This window comes from Sus scrofa, chromosome 9 (assembly GCF_000003025.6).
Source record: "Sus scrofa isolate TJ Tabasco breed Duroc chromosome 9, Sscrofa11.1, whole genome shotgun sequence".
Taxonomy (NCBI): Eukaryota; Metazoa; Chordata; class Mammalia; order Artiodactyla; family Suidae; genus Sus; species Sus scrofa.
In genome coordinates, this window is record NC_010451.4 from 82340585 (window position 1) to 82366748 (window position 26164).

The 26164-nt window shown below is 36.7% G+C and overlaps 1 long non-coding RNA gene across 1 annotated transcript in view; it reads left to right on the top strand.

The window, feature by feature from the left end:
• The window catches only part of LOC102165070, a 93183-nt gene extending 71945 nt beyond the window's left edge, over positions 1–21238 (top strand). Inside the window, exons 2-4 of the long non-coding RNA XR_002335837.1 lie at positions 15859–15954; positions 17799–17891; positions 18188–21238. This is a non-coding gene — a long non-coding RNA (uncharacterized LOC102165070). The remainder of the gene's footprint in view (positions 1–15858; positions 15955–17798; positions 17892–18187) is intronic.

Below are 26164 nucleotides of genomic sequence, written 5' to 3' on the forward strand. Positions count from 1 at the left end.
TTAAATGTATCGGTATCCCGCCCATTCTGTTCTCGTAATTCTTTCTTATCATACTTTGCCCTCTTTTCCTACATTAGGATAAAAAATTTATTCTTTTGAACATTTTCGTTAATGTCGGTATAGAGATTTCCCTGTGTCTGGGCTGATTGTATTGCTTTCCAGAAATCTTTGGCCTATTTGGAGACTGTGCTTTGTAATGAACACTGCTATTTGTTGCAAGTTTTTTCTAAATAGTGATGTAGATGGTCTCAGTAGGCAAACATTTATCTATGACATCCAGGATTTCCACAAATTGCATTTAAAAGCTGCCAGGATTTCATGCAATCCCCAGACAGCTGTTATTACCTTTCCCCCAATAGAGTTTAGAATAAAGATATTTGTACAAAGTGTTCAAAATTTAATTTTTTAAATGATTTTTTATTTTGTCAATTTAAGAGATTTTTTTAGGGGATAGTAATTTTTTGGAAAGTTTGTATCATTCGTGATAGTTATATCATTCCTATATGATTGTTTGCACAGATAGCCTGTATGTGTACACAAAAAAAATCAAAAGATTCTACATAAGAAAGTTGCCAAATGATATATTAATTGCATAATAGTCATTACTGATTTCCTTTCATTTTAGTCCAAGACTAGATAATTATACCCTTTGTGGAGACTTAAAAATTAATGCAATTTATGAGTTTTGGAAAGATACACAGGAAACTATAAACAGTGTTTACCTCTGTAGAGTCAAACTGCAGGGTTGTTTTAGGTAAGAGGGACTTGTAACTTTTTCTTTTACCCTCTGAACAGTTTGATATTTTTACTATGAGCATATTTTACTGTTATAAAAAATAAATTAAAAAGTGGTCCTGATGTGCTCTTGAATTATTCCAAAAAAGACAAAACATCATATGCACTTACCCCTTATTGTCCTGCAGTAAATAAAGCATAATTATAGTTTAATTTTAGCAGTTGCCATTTAGGGCAGGTTTGCAGAAATCTGACTGAAAATAATGAAAAGTTTCATGAAGACATATGTGGATTTCCTATCAGATGACTTTCCCATTCCTATTTCCACATAGAAGCGATAATGAAATTTTCAGAGGCTCTGTCAGATACAGCTCATACCTCATTTGATGTAAGTGATGCTGTTGTTTAATATTCATAACTTTTCTGGTGTCCTGTCATAGGAGAAGAAAAATAATTTTCTTCTACCCTTCTGAGTTCTTAGCTGTGACCCTGTAATGAAAGGCAGAGTAACAAGTTAAAAACCACCAGAAGTTTGTTAATAGGTACAACTTATGTATACATAAGAGATACCCAGGAAAAATGAGTAACTCAAAGAGGTAGCTTAGAATTTAAGCTTCAAAATGTCTTAATAGGGAAAGGGCAGGGGGGGACATTTAGGCTTTTAAATGAGTGATTTTTAGCAAAGATGAATGGGCATTTAGCAGAATACCATGGGAGGTATGATGGCTTGTGGCAGTTTGTTAGGGGGTGGTATTGACTTCTGTCTCTTTCCTATGATCAGAGTTCCTTTTTCCTGGTTGATGAAGCTACCAGGGAGAGGATTTATGACAACTGAGTTCTTTTTGGAGGATCTGTCTTCGGACAGATAAGGGGAGCTCAGAGAGTGTCTTTCTTCATTTGATGTTTTTCAAGTGCCTTTAGTCAAATAAATAATCAATGTGACAAAGTGGCATATCTTCGGGTGACGTAGTCCACTACCCTTTCTGCCCTAGAGAGTAATCATAATTACTTCATAATTTGTTAATTTTTTTTTTTTTTTTTTTTTGTCTTTTTTTGTCTTTTGTTGTTGTTGTTGTTGCTATCTCTTGGACTGCTCCCGCGGCATATGGAGGTTCCCAGGCTAGGGGTTGAATCGGAGCTGTAGCCACCGGCCTACGCCAGAGCCACAGCAACGCGGGATCCGAGCCGCGTCTGCAACCTACACCACAGCTCACGGCAACGCCGGATCGTTAACCCACTGAGCAAGGGCAGGGACCGAACCCGCGACCTCATGGTTCCTAGTCGGATTCGTTAACCACTGCGCCACGACGGGAACTCCATAATTTGTTAATTTTCATTTGCTAACAAAATCTTGTGTAGAGATAACTGTGACCCTTTAGAAGATAAACCCTTATATCCTAAGTTTTCACCTTTGTACTTCATGATAGCTTTCTCCTAGATCTAGGGGTCAGATTTTAACCAAAATATAACATAGAGATTATTTTTAATGGTATTTGAAGGAGTTGCTAGATGTCACTCCATTGCTTATTTTATTTTATTTTATTTTATTTATTTATTTATTTCATCTTTTTGCTATTTCTTGGGCCGCTCCCGCGGCATATGGAGGTTCCTAGGCGAGGGGTCCAATCGGAGCTGTAGCCACCAGCCTACGCCAGAGCCACAGCAACGCAGGATCCGAGCAGCGTCTGCAACCTACACCACAGCTCACGGCAACGCCAGATCGTTAACCCACTGAGCAAGGCCAGGGATCGAACCCGCAACCTCATGGTTCCTAGTCGGATTCGTTAACCACTGCTCCACGATGGGAACTCCTCCATTGCTTATTTTAATAAGCAGGTAAGTAAGTGTAAAAATCAGTAGCTAGAAAAAATTTAAAATATACCTAGTTCTTTCTAATATGTAAAGAATAACTCTTAAAGAATTTGCTATTCAGTTGGATCTTTTTTTAGTGCATATGAATTTTCAACTACTATTGCAAAGATATTCCCAATGTCTGATCTCCAAATTTAGAAAACCACCAGTGTTGGGTCTAAGTTCACACTCCTTAATAAAATCTACCAAGCAGATTAGTAGTAATGTTATTGGAGTACATTTTCACAAGGTCGGTGCAATCACTGAGTAGACTCACATTAGCGGATGTCACATTAGTATTCAATCATCAATAAAGGCTGCCTCGTTTTTCTCATCTTGGTATTTATGTGACTACACCAGGAGCACAACATGTTTGCCGTGAAGTATTGTTGTTGTTCGCAGCTGCATTTGTGGTGAAGGAAAATGCTATGTCTCTGAATTTGTCTCTGGGATATTGTTACAATATTAAATGAAATGGCATGTCATTTTGTGACACTGGGCAATCTCTTTAAAACTTTAAAGAAAAATGAGCATCTCCCAGTCAAGGGACAAGACCAATTCTGTGAAAGTGTTCTCTATCATATAATTTGTTTTACTGTTTCACTTCAGAAATCTTTCTATATTTGAAACATTTTCATATATATCTCCCCATATAGAAAGTATATGAGAAATAGGTCACATTTTAAATATGGCCTAGAAGCAAAGTCTGTGTTTTACATTTGAAGGAAAGAATGGTAAAAATGATACATTTATTTTGGTGCTGATATTAAAAATATGATTTTTCATGATCTTTTTCTTTCTTTCTTTTTTTTTCCTGTCTTTTGTCTTTTTAGGGCCACAACCTTTCGTCTTTTTAGGGCCACAACCTTTTGTCTTTTTAGGGCCACTCCCGCGGCATACGGAGGTTTCCAGGCTAGGGGTCTAATTGGAGCTGTTGCCGGAGGCCTACGCCAGAGCCACAGCAATGCCAGATAAAAACCTCGTCTGTGACTTACACCACAGCTCATGGCAACACCGGATCCTTAACCCACTGAGCAGGCCAGGGATCGAACCCACAACCTCGTTGTTCCTAGTTGGATTCGCTTCTGCTGCGCCACAACGGGAACTCCATCTTTATCTTTCTTTACACAGGTTTATGCATCTGAGCAGTTTCCAAAAATACTAGGAGCAAAACAGATTTAAAATTGAAGTTATAAAATTAATGAAGGTAAAAATCTTATAAACATACTTAAAATGTCCTTGTATTAGTATAAATGAAATTTCTCCATTGCAGATAAAGTTCATCTCTGGACTAATTCCCTTTTCTGCCCTTTCTCAAGGCAGCTGTTATCTTGAACTTTGTTATGTTTCCTTCCAGAACTTTCTATTCTCTATTAGGGCTCATGTTTGGGGTCTCACAAGTCCTACAGAGAGGTCAGTTTGTGGCAATTTTCCACTAAAGTCATTACCTGTATTTTGCTTTTATCTGGAAATTATTTTTCTCTGAAACAGTAAGTAAATCATTTTCAGTATGCTGGGCCTTTGCCATTAGAAAATATTTTCTTAAAAAATTAGAATCTTGGCCGTTCCTGTCGTGGCAGAGTGGCGGCAAATCCAACTATAAACCATAAGGTTGCAGGTTCGATCCCTGGCCATGCTCAGTGGGTTAAGGATCTGGCGTTGCCATGAGCTGTGGTGTAGGTAGCAGATGCATCTCGGATCTGGCGTTGCTGTGGCTCTGGTGTAGGCTGGCAGCAACAGCTCCGGTTAGACCCCTAGCCTGGGAACCTCCATATGCCATGGGTGTGGCCCTAAAAAAGACAAAAAAAAAAAAAAAAATTAGAATCTTGGAGTTCCCACTGTGATACAGTAGAAACGACTCTGACTAGTATCCATTAGGTTGTGGGTTCAACTCCTGGCCTCGCTCAGTGGGTTAGGGATCCAGGGTTGCTGTGAGCTGTGGTGTTGGTCACAGACATGGCTCAGATCCCACATTGCTGTTGCTGTGGTGTGGGCCAACAGCTTTAGCTCTGATTTGACCCCTAGCCTGGGAACTTCCATATGCCTTAGCTGCAGCCCTAAAAAGCAAAAAAAATTGAATCTTGAAATTTGTAATTGCAACAATTTCCTTCTTTCTTAAAACAAAAAGCATTTCTTGCTGAATTAGGGACTCAATTTCTAGTATAAAACCTGTATAAATCTATTTTTTTAAAATTTAGATGTTCTTCTGACAAACATTTGTACATGAATTCTTTTCCTCACTGTTATTTCCTTATGTAAAATTCAGTAATTAATATAATTTCTATAAAGTAATTTAGGAAAGAAGTTTTAAATGTATAGGTTTTCCCAGAATACCTACACTTATGATCCATAATAATCAATATCAAGTGATTTAAACAATTTTGTTATGAACAAGATATTTGTGAGAATTTCGCACCAAAAATATTTCTTTTTGTGCTGTATTTCCATTTTTCCAGCATCCCCATATTTATTACATCTTGCAGAAAAAGATATCATTAAGTTTTGTCAAAAGGGTTAAGATACTAAGGAGAATTATATGATAAAGTTGCCAAATCATCTAAAAGTAGTATTTCAGAAAGCAGAATGAAAACATTTTATATGTATAAATATACACTTACAAAGTATTTCCTATGCATATAAATACTAATGCAATATGGCCTGTTCCACAGAGAAAAGTGTTCTGACCCAGTAGTCCATAATCAGAATGGCAGAGCCAATTGGATAACATGCATAGCAACTGAGCATAATAAACTCTGGTTGCTTAGCCATAATGATAATATCTAATCTTTGAGTAGTGCTTTTATGGTTTATATCTTTCGTCCATTTGTTATCTCAAACGACATTATGAAATTATTTCAACCTCTTTTTTACAAATGAGAAGACAGAGTCTCTAGGAGGATACATGTGCTCTGTGGGTTCGCTCACTGAGCAGATGGCAGGGCCATGCCTCAACCCCAAGCTTCTCTAAATTCACAACTTAGGTGCTTTCCAGTAACTGATGCTTGCAACAAAAAGCACAGAGTCAATATTAATAATTTGGCAGTTAAATTAACAACAGGGACTCTGGTTCCTGTGACATGTACTTTCAGCCCTGTTACCGTTCTCTTCTCTGCCACAGTCACATTTGGTTTTGTCTGCTCTGGCCCTGTCGGTATGTAGAGGGAGGGAATTTCGTCATGACTTTACTAGATTATCTTTTTCTTTTTTTTTTTTTTTTTTTTTTTTTTTTTTTGTCTTTTTGCTATTTCTCTGGGCCACTCCTACGGCATATAGAGGTTCCCAGGCTAGGGGTAGAATCGGAGCTGTAGCCGCCAGCCTACGCCAGAGCCACAGCAACACTGGATCCTAGCCGCGTCCGCAACCCACACCACAGCTCACGGCAACGCCGGATCGTCAACCCACTGAGCAAGGGCAGGGACCGAACCCTCAACCTCATGGTTCCTGGTCGGATTCGCTAACCACTGCGCCACGACGGGAACTCCCCTGACTTTACTAGATTATCTTTACTGGATTGTGGGCCATGAAGTCCACTCAAAGTTTCAATTCTTGGATTTATGTGGCAGGGAAAGAAAATGAGATCCATGTGACATAGGGCTCCTCCAAGTCTGTCCTGCAGAGACTGTAGGGACTCAGAATTCTAGATAGGATTCAGAATTCCATCAATATTGCTTCTCAATATTCCCTCAGAAGAAATGCAACTGGTTCTGAAAATGGAAGACTAGGGGTTGAAAGATGAAGACCCATTATGTAAGAGGCAGTATAGTGCAGTAGTTAGGCCACGACTCTGAACTCTGTGGGTCCTCCTTCCGTCTTTCTTGCTTTCTAGCCCCATGACCTTGAAATTACCTAATGCCATGGTTTCCCTATCTGTAAAGTGGCAACAATGATAATAATAGTATCTGTTTCATAAGTCCATTGTCAAGAGTGAATGAGCTACATGGTAAACCAACTATAATGGAAAGAATAAAAATCATTAAAAAAAATGCATTAGCCAGGATGGCATTTAGGTAAATAGCATACACCCAACTAAGGGTCATTTCAGTTGTTGTACAAGATTAGAGACAATGTCAGAAATAGATACAATAACGTAATGATATTGAGTTGCTACAAAAGCTTTGCAACCTAATAAACTACTTTTCTGTGCATTCAAAGAAAAGAAAAGAAAAGAAGAGAAGTGGCTTAATGCATACAGGAGCTGTTTGGCTATTTTGTTGTTGCCATTGTTAGAAAATCCATGTAAAGAGCAATGAGTTTTAAGTAACTTAGATGAAAAGAGATAATTTGTACAGACCCTTTCAGCTTGCAGGAGCTGCCCCTAATCTTTCTATGGGTGATCTTAGCTCAGATGATTATGCTCCCTGTCCCCAACAGGCCTTTTTAATTTCTTCTGAAATCTGTATTATGGACAGACTAACAAATTAGCAGATGGAATAAATACATATGTACACACACACACCAAAAAAAAAAAAAAAAAAAAAAAAGAACAAGCTAATATCTATGAAGTGCTTGCAATGGTGTCAGACACATCAGTGCTACATTAATGTTGGATATCATTGAGGAACTTTTTTTGCATTTTTGAAAAAGTGGCACAGACTATCTTTTTAGCCTAAAGATATTACTTAAAACTGTAGTGAGAGTACACTTATGTTAAATATACCTAAGTTATTGCACCTGGCATAGGATTATCATTTATAAATCAGAACCAAATACATGAATATCATCAGTGAGTAAATCTAAGGGGTATCATTTGCCATGGCTGAAAGAGTACAAAGAAACTCTTTGACAAACAGTTTACAAGTAGTTTATTAAAAGCAAGCCTCTAGGAGTTCCTTTCATGGCTCAGCAGTTATTGAATCTGACTAGGATCCATGAGGTGGCGGGTTTGATCCCTGGTCTCGCTCAGTGGGTTAAGGATCTGGCATTGCTCTGAGTTGTGGTGTGGGTCACAAACACAGCTCAGATCTGGAGTTGCTGTGGCTGTGGTATAGGCCGGCAGCTATAGCTCCGATTTGAGCCCTAGCCTGTGAACTTACATATACCGCAGGTATGGTCCAATAAAGCAAAAAAAAAAAAAAAAAAAGTAAAACTGTCTAGTTCAATAAATTAGTCAATCAGACTTATGGCTTTCAAAAGATTGTTAATTAATCATGCTAAACTCACATACCAGAGAATCAAACAGAAAAACTATGCTCATGGTGATCTATAGACTTTTTGTTTAAAAGTCTAGGAGTTCCCTGGTGGCTTAGTGGGTTAAGGAACTGGTGTCAGCACTGCTGTAGGTTGGGTTGCTGCTGTCGTGTGAGTTTGATCTCTGGCCAGAGAACTTCTACGTGCTGTGGGTGCAGCCAAAAAAGAAAAAAAGGGGAAAAAAGTCTAAATGAAGGGATAGTACTGTAAAAAAAAAAAAAAATTGCATTTTTTGAAGGAACTTCTAAATTTGCATCTTTCTGTTTACTCAGTCATCTGAGAACCAAGTGAGAGGCAGCCTGTGAAAGGATATGAGTTGGCTTCAGCCCTATCTGAATTTGAACACAGTTCTGCTACTTGTAAAATATGTCAGTTTAGAGGTGGTAAACTTCCCCACATTTAGTTTCCTTATCCTCAAGGAGTCATGAAGATAATAATGCCTACACTGTAGGATCGCACTATGAATTAAATGAATAATTTATGCAAAGGGACTAGATTTGTATACAGTAAAGTTTAACCCTTTTATATGAATTGCTTTGTCTTCCATTCTAAATGCTATTTCTCTGCTGTTCCCAAAGCAGAAACCTGGGCATCATCTTCAAGTTATTTTTCTCTCTTAAACCATCTCTCCACACATTCATTGGTTTTGCCAGGTCTTGCCAATGATATCTCCTCAGTCCATGTCATAACTACTGTCCTTTCTACTTTCATTATTTCTTGATGGGATTTTCCAATAATCACTTATTTAATCTCCTTTTAATAAATGTATCTTATCACTGCTTTGACTGTCTCCATGGGGATAAGGGTTGTGTTTATTTTATCTTTTGTTTAAAATTTTAATGCCATCACGATGCCTAACAAACACACACACACACACACATGCCCACCTTTTGAAAATTAACTAAAGAATGAAATTCCACTCACCATTGCCAGACTTATTCTTTAAAAGGTAAAATTGATCATGTCACTTCATGGTTTTAACTTTTTGGTAGTTTCCCAATTGTTTTAGTTGGGATTCTCCAGAGAAGCAGTGCATCATTAATTAGAGGGTGATAGTAGATGCTTTTCATGGAACTTAATTAATTTCATAATTTGTTCTCTAACCCTTCAAGTTCAACTGCATCCCTTGCTATTCTGAATCACTCACAATCTCACTCATTTGCCATGCATCATGCCTTTCTGACCTATGACACCTGATACTTTCTGGACACCAGAAGTCCTTGTCACCATACATTTTCTCTTTACTCTTTAAAATCCATTTTTAATATTTTTCCCTTTTCTGAAGTCTCTCACAACTTTTCTCATTCTGCCCCTCCCTCAAGATTCTGTCCTCTACTAGTTGTGCCTTTACTGTTCCATGTGCACACACCTCATTTGGAACGCAGAATACCATTGTAATGACCGCTGTGTGCTTTCTTCTAGGTCTTTCCTGAGAGCAAGACACTATTTTAGTTTTTAGTTTGCATTTCTAGTAGGAAGACAAATTCCTTACAGGTACCTATTTAATATTGTTGGATTTATTTTTAAGAATATAAGCAAGGAGTTAATGATTCTTTAAAAAAAAAAATAGCACAGAACAGGTTTTTTACTTTAATAATTCTACTTTTCCATTTTTTTTTTTTTTTCTCTTTTTAGAACCCAGAACACAATTTGAGTTACTGGCACTACAAGAAGTTATCCATCCCAGACTTTGCACAGGTTGAAATTCCCAACAATAGAGTCTTTCCTTTAACTCTCCAGAAACTTGTATTATATCAATCATCACCTATGAGGGTTAACATACTATGACCTGACGGTTTATTAAAGAGAGTGAAATCTCAAGAAAGTGAACAGAGGAGTTCCTGTCGTGGCTCAGTGGTTAACGAATCTGACTAGGAACCATGAGGTTGTGGGTTCGATCCCTGGCCTTGCTCAGTGGGTTAAGGATCCGGTGTTGCCATGAGCTGTGGTGTGGGTCCAGACAGAGGCTTGGATCCCATGTTGCTGTGGCTCTGGTGTAGGCTGGCGGGTACAGCTCCGACTGGACCTCTAGCCTGGGAACCTCCATATGCCACAGGAGTGGCCCAAGAAATGGCAAAATGACAAAAAAAAAAAAGAAAGTGAACAGAGGCTTAGGGGATAAAGGGGATTATGAGTTATTTACCAAAAAGTTAAAACCATGAAGTTATGTGATTAATTTTACCTTTTGAAGAATAATTGATTCATACATCAGCAATTAAAAAATTAATATATACATAAATGAGAAAAAACATATTAATTTATGAAAGAACTATAGACTCAATTACCCAAGATAATGATAAATAACCTCTGAAGAGCAGGAGAGCACAAGAGAAATTTTCCAAGCCTAGCAGAATAGAAATCATGTAAAAATGCTTTTCAGCATATACTTGCCAAAAGATATGTACTTGGAATTATAACCACCAAGTCAAATATATTTAAAATGTAATGTAAATAAACCCAGTAAATGGAATAAATTCATTTATCATTTCATGTTTTATAATATTTGTGCTTTTTTGATCCTTTTATTTTTGTACTTTAGCTAATGCAAAATTGGTGCTGACATTCTATTTTTTTCCATAGAAAATGTAAATAGAAAAAAAATGTTTAAGGTTCAATTCTACTTGGAGGTTAAAAACTGCTGTGAGTTATTCAGAGTTTTTACTTAGGTGGCTACTGAAAACATTTCTGCAGCTATTATGCATTCTAAATGAAGATTCTGTACATCCCTCATACTGTAGAATAGGTTGAAAAGCCCTGATAAAGAGGGGGTTTTTGCTAACTGAAATTAGGTGCTGGAAAATAATCCTTGAATTATGTTCTATGCTAATGTGGCACAATTTCGGCATCTCTCAGATATTCACATTGCAGATGAATTAATATTAAAAAGAAGAAATGACCCTATTTCCTCTGCTAATTTTAAGTTTCATAAGACATAAAAAAAATTAAAGAGAATTTTCTTCTCTTGAACTATTGGCTCCTAAGGTCATTGTTGGTGAATCATAGTAAGTAGTGTACTTTCCTAGAGAGTGTTTTGCTTTTATTGGGAAAGTAGTCTTGTTCCTTAGACTTTGGGGCAGCACTAATTTGAAAGGGGCAGCATCTGTGCTCCTTAACATAGGACTTGGGGGTAAGGCTATCAGGTCCAAATTCAGGGCAGGTTATCTAACCTTTCTAAGATTTCATTTCCTCAGCTGGAAAATCCAGGTACTTAGTAGTACTAATCCCACTTTACTGTTGTGAGCTTTGAATGAAATAATCCATGTAACATGGCTCCGAGTGAGTATGCAGCAAATGTTGTCTATTGTTATAATTAATTTATGCCCTGTGTGTTTTTCTATTTCTTTTGTTTCTATTAACAAAAAATTTTTAGGAAAAAAGTCAGAGCCAGATTTAAAAATTTTGATAGTTTTGGAAGTAGCATGAGCTATGGCTTTCATTACAAAGATCCAAATCTTGATGATGTGTGTTGTCTATGTAACTTATAATTAACATTTGACATTTTTGCGTAGGAGATAAAAGAAGTAGTTAGAGAATGAGGATGATTCTTGTCTGTACTTATCTCCCTCATTCCCAAAGTCTATCTTTATCAGTGATGGTTTGCTCCAGGTTCACATATTGCAGGAGGTTGATGAGAAGGCATTGTCATCCAGTGCTGTGCATTTAGATGGGTGGGTTTATCAGCAGAGTGTGGCAGCAGACTTGGGTAAACCCAAGCTCTTAAGCAACCATGGCATTGCTGGGCATGGCATCCAACAATGGCCTTCCTGGTATCTTGCAAGGTGCCCAAACTGCCAGTGTCAAGTTCAAACTAATTGCTTCGCCTTTTTTTTGCTCCCCCGGAAGTTATATATCCTATGGCTTTTGTTCAAGTCCTGATCCTCCTTTTACCTATCGTTCTTTCCCAGTGTGTTCCTTTTCCAGAACAAGCTAATCTTAGTAGTTTTTGTTTTTGTTTTTTTTTTCTTTTGTCCTTTTTAGGGCTGCACCCGCGGCACATGGAAGTTCCTAGGCTAGGGGTTGAATCAGAGCTGTAGCCACCAGCAACGCCAGATCTGAGTCGTGTCTGTGACCTACACCACAGCTCATGGCAATGCCAGATCCCCAACCCACTGAGTGAGGCCAGGGAGCGAACCCACAAGGAACCAAGCAAAATAATCAAAGGTCTTCTGGTGAATTTAAATTAGAATTATGGGAATTGGCTCCTTTTATGTTGTGCTGTGAACCTAGAGAGGAGATAGCCTGGAATCTGCTGGGGACAATGATTCTAGCCTTATTAAGTAGTATGAGAGAATGAAATAAGCAGGGCAAGAGAAGAAAAAATGAGAAATGGAGGAAGGGAGAAAATCAGAGAATTCCCCTTCTTAACCGCTCTCCCCTCCATGGTTCTCATGGTTCTGGTTCTGGTTGTGTTTGCCCCAAGGCCTATAGTTTGATCAGGGAGCCAATATAATCCACATCTTACCTAAGTTAGTATTAGAGTTTCTGTCACCTGTAACCAATAGGAATCTGATTAATAGACTAGTTTATAAGTTACCAGCTCTGAAGTTTATATGTTTGAAACAATGAAATAAAGCGCGAAAATTAAATATCTCCTCAAATAATCACAAGCAAGTAATTAGACTTGCTGGTGCTATTTTGTTCTCTAATGTTTCGCCTATTCTATTGTATAGAATGAAATTACGTCTGTGATAAACATTCTATATATACTATAATATATATATTAATTATACTAATGCCATTTATAAAGGTTTTTATAAACAATATGTTCTGTGGAAATAGGTAGGAGATGTTTATTTTAAATCAGAGAAGCACAAAGCCTTGATTTACCAGGATCATGAGGGAAGGCCTATATTGAAACATAAATATGTACTTTCTTTCCTAGAATAAACCATTTCATTTAAAACATAGAATGAAAATGTGATTTTGATCTTTGAAAAAAGGAAATGCAATGTTTTGTTGTGGCTGTTGCTTTTGTTATTTTCATTACTCTATATAGATAAGGAAGAGTATTAGGTTCTCTGAAATTCTGATTCTAAAGTAAAGAATGCCAATTAAGTCAGCTATTCTCAAATTGAAAAGTGCCAAGTTCTTTTTGGAAACTAGAGAAATAGAAGAAAGAATGTGGTTGTATACTTATATGGTGATTACCTGTATATGCACTCATATAATATTTGAGTTATCATATATTTAATATATAATATACTTTTTATAGTTACATGTTAGGTATATAATATATATTAAGTATGTAATATATTCTGTATTAATAAAGTAGTTACAATTTAGTACTTACAAATACTTACATGCTGATGAGTATGATAGCCATTCTTCTAAACGCTACACTTTTCAACATATACAATATTAATTCAAAATAGGTGATAGACCTAAATGTAAACCTAGTCCAAATGTTTCTAGACAAAAACACAGAAATAACAACTTATTTTAAAGTAGTGTTTTCAAAATATAAACAGTTTTAATATAATTCTTAACCATAAAATATTCCCAGTTCATTCTATGCATTTTAATTTAATTGGTTCACTATTATTTAAAACATAATTGAAGTTTGGCATGACCTGATGAAAATAATTATAATATGAAAAAAGCATTTTTATATGCTATAAGGTGTGACAAGAAATATTTACAAGTAATCTCACATTTATGTCAATGAATGTTGACTGGTTTTGAAAATAAATCACAAAACAAAACAAAAAATGAAGTCAACTATTACAACCCATGTTAACTTATTCATATTTCTATTCATTTAGCCCTAAATTCATAGATCAATTTTGGAGAGTTGACATTTTCTTTCTTGGCATCTGTTTAATCAGTCAGTTAATTAATTAAGTCTTTTTAGGGCCACATTCTCAGCATGTGGAAGTTCCAGGCTAGGGGAAGAATTGGAGCTATAGCTGCCTACTTATGCCACAGCCACAGCAATTCCAGATCTGAGCCATGTCTGTGACTTGCACCACAGCTCACAGCCATGCTGGATCCTTAACCAACTGAGCAAGGCCAGGGATGGGACCTGCATCCTCATGGGTACTAGTCAGGTTTGTTTTCACTGAGCCACAATGGGAACTCCTGTTTCTTTTTTTAAATTCTTGTTATATTGCTTTTTTATATGCTTTGTACTTTGAACATTTCTGAGTTACATACAGTCAAAATAAAATTTCCTTATATGGCTTCTTAGTTTTAGTTTTTTACTTGGAAACAATCTAAGAATTAAAAAAAATTCCTCTTTGGTATTTCTATCAAGAGTAAATTTTAGTCAAGCAAAGATGTCTCACATATACTGCCTGTGTACTATATATATATGTGTGTGTATATGTATATATGTATATGCATGTAGTATATATTTTTAACTTTGAAAGTCCAGTCATATATATTAACAGTCTCTGTCAAAGACACTGTTAAGAAATTGAAAACCAAAGCCATATGAATTGCAGAAAATACTTGCAAATTACACATCTGATAAAGCACTTGTATACAAACAATATATAAACAATGCTTAACACAAGAAAACAAACGACAAAAACAGAAAATTATGCAGAATATTAGAACAAATATTTCACCATAGAAGACATAGAGGAGGCAGAGAAGCATATGACAAGATGCTCAGCAACATTACTCACTTGGCAAATTGAACCATATGGATAAATCACCACATGCATATTAGAATGGTTTTTAAATAAAGTAACAACTCCAAGCACTTGCAAGGATGCTGAATAACTGGAACTTTCATACACTGATGGTACAATGAAAAATGGAACAGCTACTTTGGAGAACAATCTGGCAGTTTCTCATAAAGGAAAACATTTACTTAACTTATGAACCCAGCAATCCAACTTGGAATTATTCAAGTGAAATGAAAACCTATGTTCACACAAAAACCTGTAGGCACATGTGAATAGCAGCTTTATTGCTTACCATCAAGGCTGGAAACAACCCAAATATCATCCCACTGGTGAAGAGAAACAAACTGTGGTGCACCTATACTTAGCAAGAAAAAAAGATGAAGAACTGACACACGCAACAAAAGAGGTAAACCAAAATGCACTATACTCTGTGAAAGAAGTCAGATTTCAAAGGCTGTAATACTGTTTGCTTCCATTTCTATGACATTCTTGAAATCACCCTCCTAGTGGAATAGGGAAGAGGTGTGAGGAGTGAGGAAAGACTGACATCAAGGGAAAGAGGTTACTTTGGGAGGTGGTGATGAAACTGCTATATCTTGATTGTGGTGGTGACTGCAAGACTGTATGAGTATGCATTTATCAGTGCTCACAGAACTGTTCACTTAAGAGGTACATTTTATTGTATTTCAATGGTATGTTAATGCTTTAAATGAAGAAATGAAAAAAGAATAGGATATTGTTCTCATTTATGATTCATATCCATAAAATGAAATCTCATGTGTCCAAGTGTCTTGGTTCTGCAAAGCAAGGGGGAAATGTGGCTTTTGGGGGTATTGCTGATATTTCTGTTGGCCACTGTGCTGTAAGAGAGGGGATAATTTGTGATTTATAGGTAACTGTTTGCTTATGGTTTATTTACTTGTGTGTATGTGAGTTATATTTGACATTAAAACTGAATAAAAGCAAAAAAAAAAAAATAAAAATCAAATCTTGGAAGCAACCAAAACTATGTCTTAAACTGTGAAACATACACCCCAAATTTAGTGAAATATTAACTAAATCAGGTGAAAGGTCCAAGAGAAAGCATATTTCTCTAAATTTTGAATAACATTCAGGATTCTCTAAAAATAACAGGAAATGATATGAATTTATTATTTCTCAGCTGAAAAGGCAAAATCAAGGAAGAACTTTCCAATCTCCACAAAATGACAGAAAAATTATGCTGAAATGAGGAAATGTACCGTAGAAGAAAGTGGCTTTTCTGTGACTGTGTTTGGGGAGTTTAATGATTTTTCTGGAAGACAAGATTATATGGCTTTTGGAGGGGGTGATGTATGCCACATAGTGGCAAGAATGTCAGTCAGGGTGGGGACTCTGCTTTTCTGCTTATCTTTTGTGACAGACATTGTCTCATTCATCACAGTTCATTAGATCCCTATGCTTTTTCCTACAGAAATTTTCTAGGGTCTCAAATAAGACTGGAAAAACATGGATAGTAGAGGATCCAGCCCCCCTCATGTTTTTCTTCTCAGATTCTAGCACAGTCTAGGTAAGGTGTGTACATGTGTTTTGTGTTTGTGTGTGGCAGTGGGTGGGGGAGGGGATATCCTACTTTCCTCATCTTTTCCTTCAAGATGGTTTCTTCATTCTCTAAATTCTCACTGTGCTCTAGGGCTTGTGATTTTGCAAATAAAAGGCAAGAATATTCTGCATAGATTTGGTTTATCTTCCCATGATATTTCCTTCCTAAGGTCTTTTACTCAGTGCATAATTAAAGAAAGAGGTAGACACAGGAGGAAGAGATCGAAGATTAAGATCTTAAGCATCATATACTCATAATTATGACAAGTTAAAATGCCTACAAATAAGCCTAAATATAAAGATGCAATACAAGGGTGCAGAACTCTAATATATGGATGAGAGCATACATAGGTATAAAAGTATGTTTTTTCTTAGATATGAAGACATTAGGATAAGGCTAATTGTCTTAAATTAATCTATAAATTTTGCATTTTGGAGTGTGGTGGAGAAATGGACCAAATGCTACTAGATTCAACTGAAGGATTAAACGCCCAAGAAAAATTAGGGAAAAAAAAAAAAAGTAAAACCTAGGAGACTCTATATCCTTGTTTTTAAAGTCCTGGTGATCACTGTTACGAAGGACTGGAATAGAGCTGAAAACACATGGGCATTTAATAACTGATGAAAGCAACATTTCAAATAGTTAGAAAACATAAATTATGAATCTTATTTGAAAACTGGTAGGTGGTTCAGGGATAAGGGTGCTAGATTTCAAATTCTTATGTAAAACAGAGTGGGATCTAGTTTTAAATGTACGAATTTGAAATTATAGAAATACCAAAGAGTATAATTTTTAAAAATCTTAAAAGAGATTGTTTCCAAGTGAAAATTAAAACTAGAAGCTACATAAGGAAAATTTATTTTGACTGTAAATAACTTAGAAATATTTAAAATACACTGTTAGAAACATTGTAACAAAATTTAAAAAAACCAAACAGATGCTTACCAAATGTCAACTCCACAAAACTAATTTATGAATTTAGGGCTAAATGAACAAAAATATGAATAAGTTAACAAGGAATGTGATAGTTGATTTGATTTTTTTTGTTTTGTTTTTAAACCTAATTAACCTTTACTGAAATAAATGTGAGGTTACTTGTAGAGATTTCTTGTCACAGCTTCTAGCATGTTTTTTCATGTTTCATTTATCTCTATAGGGCATGCCAAACTTCAATTGTGTTTAAATAATAGTGAGTCAATTAAATTAAAATGAAATCCATGTGAGATTTAATTCTAGAGGGTCCAATGAACTGGGAATATTTTATGATTAAGAATTATATTAAAACCATTTATGTTCTGTAAACACTGTCTTAAAATAATTATGTAAAACTTCAGTGAGTGCAAATGTAGTATCAATTAAGTAACTAAACTAAAAGGGCATCAATTAGAATGAATTTAAAGAGAGAAAACACATTTGTTACCCTGCTGTGCCTGTGGCCGTTGCCTGTGGGGAGGGAGTGCCTGTTGTAAACCAGAATCAAACCTGCAGTTTGCCTTCCATCCAGGGGTCCTCATAGCCCAACCTTCCGGTTTCCATGCAGCCTAAGGATGCAGAGATGTCCTGATCCTGTTGCGCTGCTGCCCAGGACCAGGTGCAGAATAGCTGCTACAGGGGCTCTCCCTCGAAAAGGCTGGATTTACAATTCAAATTCAGCCAATTTTTGCCTGCTGTGAAGATTTTTTTCCCCTTAGATCTTTGAGCTTTATTTTGGTCAACAGAACTGCCAACCAATTTTATTGAGCTATTTTTTCACAGGAGCTGATCCAGTTTTGATTAAAGGAAATGATACTTTCCAATTTTTTTTCCTCCAGGTATTTGGTCATCTTCCTGTAAGGAATGAAATGTTGCTGTGTGAGACTGATGTTTTCATACATGCTGGGAAGTTTCTCCAAGATTTCTAAGAGGTAAATTCCCTTCTCCATTGATTTTCTCCTTGTAATTATGTTATACATGTTAATTGCATTTCATGTTCTGGATATAGTTTGGGAAGTGTCTGGGGTTTTAACTGAAACCTTTGAACCGTATTTTAAAATTATGAATTTTCACCATATTTCTCTGGTTGGGTGGGGAACCTTTTTTTTTTTTAATGGCTGCACCCACAGCATATGCAAGTTCCCCTGCCAGGGACAGACTCGGAGCCTCAGCTGCAACCTACACTGCAGCTGTGGCAACACCAGATCTTTAACCTGCACCTTCACAGTGACTGGAGCCACTACAGTCAGATTCTTAACCCACCACACCACAGTGGGAACTCCTGGGTGAGGATGTTGGATTGATTTGAATGGTAAGTAATTTGTCTATTTGACTTTCTTCACGTAATTTTAAGAATATTCCTTGTTTTTCTTTTTCAAGTTTCTAAAGATAGCTCTTAACATCATCAGTGACTTTACTCAAATTAACATCTGACCTATAATCTCAGTCTCCACTTTGTGATTCACTCCTTTTTTTCTAATTTCCTGTTGTATTACTGTATAATCCTCCATAAAGAGAGCAGGTGAGTGATTTTCACACAGATTCAGTCATAATTTAATCAGTTCTTTTTATCATTTACAACCTTGTGTGTTAAAATTTTCAAGCGTTTCTTTCTGTTCCTTCAGCTTTACATAGATAGGCTTGCCTTCTTGTTCCTTTATCCTACCATTAATACCTTTTGGGCAAGCAGCTGTATGTTTTCCTGAACATTGTCTTCAAAACCATTAACTATTTTCCTCTGATATTTTTCTGCATTTTTCTAAGATGCCCTGAAGATATTTTTGGCCTCAATCCCTTGGGCCTGGAGAGATTTTGATGTCTTTTTGAATGGCTATGTCTGTCCTTCAAGATGAGTGGTTGTCACTCCATGAAGTAAAATTTTAGGAACTCTTCTGTTCTTGGTTGAAAAGGTCTATCTACTATATCCCCCAGGGAGAAGGTGGACCTGTTTGCATCTCTACTAACTGCTGTCAAACAGAGTTTATAACTTCAAAGGACTGGCCTATCACAGGTGACTCCAGGGTTCCAAAGTCTTCTGTAATGAGCCTAATCTTCCCACTGGGTTTATGCTACTTTTCAACTAGGACAGGAAAATCTTTGGCTGGCTTATTTTCCCTCCGAGTACACTAGCATTTTACCTTATAAACCATCGAAGCAGTACATATCAGAATTTCTAAGGAAAATTAAAAGACTTGAGCCTTGTGTCCATAGTTCAGACAGCAGCATCACAGAACAGCTGCCACAGAACTAGCCAGAAGGACATTTCTGTGACCACCAAGAAGCCCTCCCTGGGTCCATTGGGCACCACATCTCAGTTTCTGGCCAGTAGCAGAAGGGCTCCAACTGCCTTCTTGGAACTCTGTGATTGTTCTACCCCAAACTCTCAAGTCCTGACAATCCACTACTGGGGCTACTCTAGGGGTTCACATTAATGAAATATTGCTGTGTTTGTCTTGAAACTGTGCAATAAGAGTTCTTATTTGTACTTAACATTGAGAAAAAGGCCACCTGCTTCAGCCAGAGCAGGGCAGCCCATGAGCCATGAGCCCCCCAGGCCCACCTGGCCCTTTGAGAAAACTGGGGGATCCCAACACAGCTGTGCCCTAAGCAAACCTCCAGAAATGAGGGGAAAGAAACCTCTGTCTCTGATCCTGGTTCTACCTCTTCAATAGCTTCAGGATCCAGAGCTTCAAAATTCTAACCACTATTTGAGGAAAGGAATGCAGAGTATAAATCATCTTCCTAGGGAGATTTTTATTTAAGTTCACTGTTCTCTGGGGCCGAACACCCTATTAGGCTGTTAAATCTCTTTTGGCTCATATCCTTAAGCTTAGACAGGTTAAATGGCTTGTCCAAGGACATACGCTATTAAGGTGCAGGGCTGGATTCTGCATCAAAGTAATCCAACTCCAAGTACAGTTCATTTTTATTTTGTAAATAATTTAGTTTTTATTTTGTAAAATTCATATTTTATATGAATACCTTCTGCTCCCTCTTCTTTTTAAAACATGGATTTAATAAATAATTCTAAAGCCCTTGTGAAAGCAAATAGGGACCTGAGTGGCTCCCGGGTACAGAAGTCTTTCTGGGTCCTCCATTTCTTATTTTTAGGAAAGGAACCTCACTTAGCCTTCACGGCCTTTCCTAATTTCCAAGGGGCAGGTTCAGAGAGTTGCTAATCAGGCAAGGGAAGGGATGTAAAGACAAGGGAGGAACAGTTAAGCAGCAATTGTACAGCCTTAGGGCAGGATCCTGGTCCCTCTCAAAGGAGACACATAATGATGTAGGCATCTTATACACCTAAGAGAAAAGTTATGTTCCTTATGCTCATTTAGAAATGAGTAGCCTAGAAACGAATATTTTAAAATTGAACAACTTGGAGTCCTTCCTCTGCTTCTCCCTCATTGGATTACCCCCTAAACACAATCACCTGTGAGCTAAAGGCACCGTGACCACAATTGCCTGTGGGTTAAACATTACAAGCACTTTATATTTTTCAGGAATCTTCCTAGGTCTAATCTCTGATCAATATGCTCTTTTTGCAAAAAACTGTTATTCCAGGAAAAGTCAAGATGCCATAACCAAGAAGATGACCACAAGGATCATGTTGAAATCTCCTGACACCAGCTTTGATGACTAAGATTCCCCAAAGAAAGAAGAATGCAAGTCTGCCCCAACCTTGATTTTTTATCTGAAGCCCTGTTTTCCTCCTTTTAGGTTGTAAAACTACATGCAATTCTTATCTTTCTCCTTTAGAAGACCACAGTCTTTGGGCATTAGCTTGCTATGGCCTCCTTTGCCTGGCAAAGCAATAATTATATATTTTTTCCTTTACCCAATACTCTGTCTCTGTGATTCTTTCTGGCACCAGTGGGCAGTGGACAGGGGCTGAGTTTCAGCAACACATACAACTAAAAAATGCTATAATTCCTTCATTATTATTGCTGTGTATTATAAAAGAAAATTTGACCATTTCAGGGCCCAGAATTTCAAAATTCTGTAGCAAGTATTATTTACCCATCTACTTAATTAGCTTAATGGTGTTAAGTTCTAATGTCTGTTATTCACTTCTTTAGTACGTCTAGCTACACAATCTCAAAAGCAATATGGAGCAACATTTTATTAAATACTGACTAATAACCTGTTTTTCTTTTTAAAATTTTAGTCCATGAGACTGTTCAAAAGATTATTTTCAGAAGGGATTGGAATATTGCTATAAATAATTTAATATCTTGACATAGGAATTTCCTTTGTGGTCAGTGGTTAATGAACCTGACTAGCATCCTTGAGGACGTGGGTTCGATCCCTGGCCTTGCTCAGTGGATTAAGTATCCAGCGTTGCTGTGAGCTATGGTGTAGGTTGCAGAGCGTTGCTGTGAGCTATGGTGTAGGTTGCAGACATGGCTTGGATCCTGCATTGCTGTGGCTTTGGTGTAGGCCTGAGGCTACAGCTGTGATTTGACCTCTAGCCTGGAAACCTCCATATGCTGCGAGTGTGGCCCTAGAGGGACAAAAGAAAAACATTGAAATAAATTAATTTTATTTTTCATGGGTATTTATTTATTTCTATTTCTTTTGAAGGAATTAAAAAATATTTTGAAGAAAAAAATTTTAATTTTCATATTTTTGTCTTGTTTGCATTTGTAAGCCTGATAGATGTTATTAAGGCAAATAAATTATTAGCATTAAGCATTTTATTACTATGGCTTCAGACCTCCATTTTTTATTAATAGAACTCCACTTGGGGGATGGGGCTGTTTTACTTTGATAATTTACTTCTATTTGTAATGAGATATACCAAAAGCTATAGTACATAAAGGCAGTCTGTTACAGACACCAAAGTCAAAATTTTTACTCAAATAACCCTTCATCCTTTTTTTCTTTTTTTGTCTTTTTAGGGCCACACCAGCAGCATATGGAAGTTCCCAGGCTAGGGGTTGAATTGAAGGTGCAGCTGCCAGCCTACACCATAGCTACAGCAAAGTGGGATCTGAGCTGCGTCTGTGACGTACACCACAGCTGTCAGCAACACCAGATTCTTAACCCACTGAGGCCAGGGATGGAACCTGTATCCTCATGGTTATTAGTCAGGTTCATTACAAGGGGAACTCCATTATTTCTTTATTGCTCTAAAAATCCAAGATCAGCGACAATAATGAGTACCAAATTAAAGAATCATACAGAAATTCCTGGATTTTCATAGGATTTGTATTTGCAAGCCATCTATGTATTTCCTTTTATGGTGGAGGATGTTTGTGTGGAAAAATAAAGTGAGCAGTAAGAAAATAGAAACAATCTCTGGCTTCCAAACATTTGGGGTCGGGGTGGGCTGCTAGGAGGCTGAGGGGAACAGATTCCTCAGTGGGTTAAAAGAAACACAAAATATGATCCATATTCTTCACCAAATTGGTACAATTTTCGTATGTGTGGGTAGACAAATATAGGTACTTTGGAAGGGAGAGACTATCTTTTTCTCACCTCAGTAACCAATAAAAATTCAAGAATCATCAACCTGTAGATAGCTATGCAAATTATCATTTGATTCTGAAATGATAAACAATATCTGGTTATTCTAAATTTTTGCCTTTAAACTTATTAGGAACTAGCTTCTTGTTTTTTCTTCATGTTCTTTTGTTTTTTTAAAATTTTACTGTAGTTTAGTTGACTTACAAAGTCGTGCTAATTTCAGGCATACAGCAAAGTAAATCAGTTACACATATACATATATCCATTCTTTTTCAGATTTTTTCCCCCCATATAGGTTATTACACAATATTGAGTAAATTTCCCTGTGCTATACACTTCGTGTTCTTTACTATTAATTTTACTCACAGTCAGTGGAGGCACCAAGCGATGTGGGGGAGGGAAAGGAGAATATGGGAAGACAGACATTATCCATTGGCCTCTCCTAAGCCATGCCAAATACAATGATTTGCTTGTAATGAAAATTAAGCTTGAAGGCAAGTCTGCTTACCTTTCTTCAACCAGATCACTCCCCTAGATCCATCAACCTAGGAATTTCTGAAGCTTCCAAAGGTAAGTAGTGCTGGCAATAGTTCCATGTACTTAGCCTCCTAAAAACAGAATTATTGTTTTACCCTATACTTTTTCACAGAGTTCAGCCCTGTCCTACCCTCCCATCCTTAAACATCATCTTGGACTCCACTTTCACCGTGACACTGGGGATCAGATTTTTAAATGAACTTCACTAGCTAAAATGCTCTTATTTCCCATGAAAGAGTAAAGTTTAATTGTTCCAGATATGATGCATTTAGGATATCCTTTCTCTCTTTTACGTCCTTGGTCTCAAACAGCTCCACAACTCCAGTTCCCCCTGCAGGATTTTAAGCAATTTGATGTCAACCTTTCATAGAATGTGTTTTATTTTCCTTTAATACTCTTTATTTTCCTGAATTTATTATAGTGCTTTGAATATAGTAGAAATTTATTGAATATTTTTTTTTTAAAGCCCAAAGAGTTGGACTATTCCCCAGAAACTAGAACATTTTCTTTGCATTTTATACCATAGTTTCTGCTTTTTCAATAAATTAAAAAAAAAAATGAAAACACAAGTGTAGGGTGAGGATTTGGAAGGCAGGGGTTTAAGAGGATAGTAGAGGTCGGTGGTGGTGCTGAGGATGAGCAGTCCCTTTCTATCAGGGGAGACTCTGAAAGCTTGCTCTCTGGGGAGCTTGGGCCTCGAGAAGGAGGGTTTCTGGACCCTTCTCAAAAATGTTCCCTTTATTTTCATAGACCCCACTCAGGTAATGTCATATGACATTATGAAAGGTATAAGCATTTGATATTCAATTCTATAATGGATCTTTTCCCCTCCTTCCTTTGTCTGATTAATTTCTCTTTCCATTCAATTGAAAAAAAATTCTCATGAAGGAGTTAGGTATTTTCTGCTCTCTCTCTACTCTGAACACTTTCTCTCTCTGTTGCTTTTTTTTTTTGCAAACCCTTTTTCTTAAATTTAATTTTTATATTGTAGTATAGTTGATTTATGTTATGTTAGTTTCAGGTTATAGCAAAGTTATTCAGTTATGCATATACATACATCCATTCTCTTTCAGATTGTTTTCCCATATAGGTTATTACAGATTATTGAACAAAATTTCCTGTGCTATACTATAGGCTTTTGTTGATTATCTATTTTATATATAGTTGTGTGTATATGCTAATCCCGAACTCCTAATTTAAGTACTGGATGTTTTAAGTAGTTGGTTTTCTCTATTTTTAATGTTTATCTTATTACCAATGAAAGAGTAAGATTACTTTTATTCTCATACTCTTCTTTAAGGGAGGTAGCTGCCATTAGAATTGTTTGAATAAGTGAAAGTATTGAATGAACCTGGGTGCATAGGCAGCTGTAGATTTATCAGAGAAGGGAGGTCATGGTCAGGATGAATCACATCTCTCTTCCCAAAGTGTTTGCCTCAGAGAATTAGTGACTAGAAATTTTGCATCCTCAAGTTCATGATACTCGGGGTAAACTATTGGAACAATTTTCCAAGTGACTGCTTTCTTTAGCAAATTCCATTTTTTTTTTTTTTGAGAAAGTGATGTGGTAAAAGTCATTTTAGTTCAACTTTGCTATAGAATTCCAAAAATAACAAATCCGTCTCAGTTAAAACCATTTTTTGACCCAGATATTCCTAATTTGCCTTTGTAGTAAACAAAGTAACTGCTACTTAAAATATATTTATTTTTCATGAATGCTTTCATCAGTGAGAAACTATGCAACTCATTTTAGTAAACTCTTATATTAAGTAAACAGAAGGACATTTCAACATGCTAAATATACTTGCCTACTATCAAGATACACAATTATAAAGGCAGCTTTTCTTTTCAAACACAATAATTAATTCAAATTAAGCTCTTGGCAACTCTTCCCAACTTGACTGTGTTGCACACAGTATTATTTTGGTGTGTTCTAAAGGTGCTGAGACGGAAAAAGATGAATTTATGTTTTAAACTATAATATTATAAAGCTATAAGCCTCTACTGATAGTTTTTCTATGCACACTTCTTAGATTTATCAAATAAATTAAATTTTATAATTGTAGATGCCTGTGAAACTACCAATGGATCAAGATATGAAATATCTCCAGCACCTCAAGTGGTTCCCTTATGCCCTTCTCTGTATCTGCACACAAAGGTAACCATTATTATAACTTATCATCATGAGTTCATTTTTCCCATTTTTGAACTTCAAGTAAAGGGAATCATATAGCATTTCCTCGTTTGAGTCTGTCTGCTTTTGCCTGTGGGATTCATTAAGTCTTTGCTTGTAGTACTACCGGTTTGTTCTTTTTCATTAGGGAGAGCATGAATACCACACGATTTATCCATTCTATTGTTGAGGGACATTAGAATCAACTCAGTTCTGAACAATTATGAATAAAGGTTCTATTTACATTTTGTTCATGTCTCAGTGGATCTAAGAACTCGTTATTTTTGAGTGCATTCCCAGGTTCAGATTTGTTGGGTCCTAGATATTTTTAGTTTTAATATATAGACAAATAATTTTTCAAAGTGGTTGTTACAACTGTCACTCCCACCAACAATGTATAAGAGTTCTAGTCTCTACATTTCTTTTTTTTTTTTTTTTGCCTTTTAGGGCCACACTCACAGCATATGGAGGTTTCCAGGCCAGGGGTCCAATTGGAGCTAGAGCTGCTGGCCTATGCCACAGCCACAGCAATGCCAGATCCGAGCTGCATCTGTCACCTACACCACGGCCCATGGCAACGCGGGATCCTCAACCTACTGAGCAAGGCCAGGGATCTAAACTCACAACCCCGTGGTCCCTAGTTGGATTCGTTTCCACTGCGCCACGACGGGAACTCCCACTCTGCATTTCACTATCACTTTGTATTGTCAGTTATTCTCCTGGTCAAAAGTCTGCTTGTGTATTGATGCATTATTGTAATTTTAATTTGCATTTCCCTAATAATGTTTTGAGCGCTTCTCATATGCTTTTGGCATCATAGGAGTAGTCTTTGTTATCCACAATTACACAAAAATTCCTTTTGGCCCATAATCTTTTACTGCCTCTTAATATTCTTATCACTGTTCACTTATTGTTATCTATTTGTAAGTTAAACCTAGATTTGTTGAATTTAAAAATCACTGCAAGATGGACCCTCTAATATCTCAGAGTGCAGGACTCAAAGTTTGAGAGTAGAAAATGATTGTCTAT